The sequence below is a fragment of the Aethalodelphis obliquidens genome, unplaced genomic scaffold (assembly GCF_003676395.1).
Source record: "Aethalodelphis obliquidens isolate GAN/ISIS:26980383/991018 unplaced genomic scaffold, ASM367639v1 scaffold6, whole genome shotgun sequence".
Taxonomy (NCBI): Eukaryota; Metazoa; Chordata; class Mammalia; order Artiodactyla; family Delphinidae; genus Aethalodelphis; species Aethalodelphis obliquidens.
The window spans coordinates 43,786,385-43,788,917 of record NW_020837950.1 but is presented as its reverse complement, the minus strand read 5'-3'; the positions used below and the strand labels follow the sequence as shown (position 1 = coordinate 43,788,917).

Genomic DNA, 2,533 nt, shown 5'->3' with positions numbered 1-2,533 from the left:
AATTGAGTTACAGTTGCTCTTTGGTATTAAGAAAGAGGTGCTTAGCCTGAAGACCCCTCAGCAATCTAAGGATGAGGTTTGGTGGTTTATCAATTCCCAAAATTGTCAACACGTGCCTATTTTCATTTTTTAAGGGATAGAGTGAGCTCTCATCTTTCATCAGATTCTCCAGAGGTTCCATGGCCTAGAAAAGTGTAAGAACCACTGATATACAGCATTTGAAGCAAAAACAATAGTTAGACACTATTATAATTTTTAAATGTTACTGTAGTATACTATGGTCTATGGTTTTCTTTCTTTCCTTTTTTTTTTTTTTACAAGTGGATCAGAGTTTATTAAGTAGGGAGTGGAGAAGCTGCAGCACAACTAGAAGTATGCAACACTCAAACTGAACCGAACCTGAGATTCCTGAAAAAATCTGTCGGTTACACAATTGGCTACTTCTGACACCACTGATACAGGGTCTTGTCAGGGGTGATGAGGGAATAATGCCAGTGGCAGGACCGGCGGTTGCTCCTGTAACTGGGAACGATCTCCGCGGAGCTTTCAAAGGCCAGGCCACCGACTCAGGGTCGAGATTTCAGTGTGGATGCAGCCAGACCCGCCAAGATGGCTATGACCATGAAGCCCTGGGGGCAATTCGGGTGGGCATCATGAGCTGGGAGTGCTGGTTCTGACCCCGGTGGAAGCAGTAGAGGCCGTAGGTAAGGGCGGCTGCTGTGCCCAGGCAGCCTGTGGGTTCCATTGGGTTCTCGCGGGTCTTGCGAAGAAACTTTTCCTTGAAGCTTTCTGAAGTGCTGTGTACACTGGGGCGAAAGCCCTCAATGACTGGGGGCTGCGATGGTTTAAAGGGTGCCTCTGGAGTGACAGGGCCAGGAGTCGCCATGTTTCAGGCTACAGCAGTAGGAGAAAATCAGGACACTAATATGGTTTTCTTAATACACATCTTTTTCAGTAAGTTTTAGATTGTGATTTTTTTTCCAGTTCGTTGTTTGTCCTTTTTTTTTTAGTTGTGAGTTTTTCATGTATACTAGTAAAAGAGGATTTGTTTTCTACTTGAAATTTTGAATCTCAATAAAATTAATGCCCAAAATTTGTGGGAGACACAGAACTTGCATAGACTAAATGATCTCCTCCAAAGTATTTTTTACCTCCAAAGGGAAAGATAGCAACTTCAAGGTGGAGAAACCCAGTAGACACCACTTACCCAATTGATCAAGATTAACATCACCAGTAATGAAACATTATTACACTGTTAATCCTTTGATAAGATTCCTTGAGAAGGCAATAGCATAGTTTCTGTGATATTCTTGCCAAAAATACAGAACCTTATTCCAATCAAGAGAAAAAATTCAGAGGAACCCAAACTGAGAGACATTCTACCAAATAACTGGCCAATAATCTTCGAAAATGTCAACATCATGAGAGACGTGGAAAACTGAGGAGCTATTATGCATCAGAGGAGACTGGGGAGGTATAACAACTAAATGCAAGGTGGAATCCTGGTAGGATACTGGAACAGGAAAAAATGTCAGTGAAAAAAACTGGTGAAATTTTTCTTTTTTTTTTTTGCGGTACACGGGCCTCTCACTGTTGCGGCCTCTCCGGCTGCGGAGCACAGGCTCCGAACGCGCAGGCCCAGCGGCCACGGCTCACGGGCCCAGCTGCTCCACGGCACGTGGGATCCTCCCGGACCGGGGCACGAACCCGCGTCCCCTAGCATCAGCAGGCGGACTCGCAACCACTGCGCCACCAGGGAAGCCCAAAACTAGTGAAATTTTAATAAGGTCTATAATTTAGTCAACAAACCTGTACCAAGGTTGATTTATTAGCTTTGGTAATTGTACTATGGTTATGTAAGATATTAACAAAAGGGCAGGTGAGTAAGGAAAGGGTATACAGGAACTCTCTGTAAGCCTGAATTACTAAGTCTTCTATAAGTCTAAATTGAGTTCAAAAGTAAAAAGAAAAAGAGAGAGAGAGAGAGACAATGGATTCTCAATGACATCCTCTTAACATTTGGGTCCAGCTCTGCCTGAAGTCTGAGAATTTTCTCCTAACATTGTAGTTAGGTGAGATAATACATGCCCCTTTATCTTAAAAAGATTTAAGCAAAATAAAATTCTCTATCTTAACTTTGTTACTCTGAACAACTTGAGCCCAAGAATATATAATGTCCTGAAAAAATGTTGTTGCTTTAATCTTTCCTCCTGTTTTGATTTTGTTGGGTTTTGATACCAGCTTCCTGACTCTAGAGTGCTTTATTCTTGACCTTGAGCACAGATCATATCTCTGTGTGACTTCTAGACATGGGTCACTGACATAAAGTGCCTGGCTATTTCTTTTCATAACTTCCGTAATTATTAGAATATCAATTATGACTCTTTGGCATTAAATATGAATACATGGCCTTTTTTCTTTCTCATAAGTTTTGTAGATCTCTTCTTAGTGGTAATACTATATTATTTACTACCAGATATCTAATAACTATCTGTGCAGGAGAATGTATAGCTATCTTACACTGTGTTCCTCT

At 41.6% G+C, this 2,533-nt stretch overlaps 1 pseudogene; it reads right to left on the bottom strand.

The window, feature by feature from the left end:
• Window positions 1-566: 566 nt before the first annotated feature.
• LOC113618708 (HIG1 domain family member 2A pseudogene) lies at window positions 567-886 on the bottom strand (annotated as a pseudogene).
• Window positions 887-2,533: the final 1,647 nt, after the last annotated feature.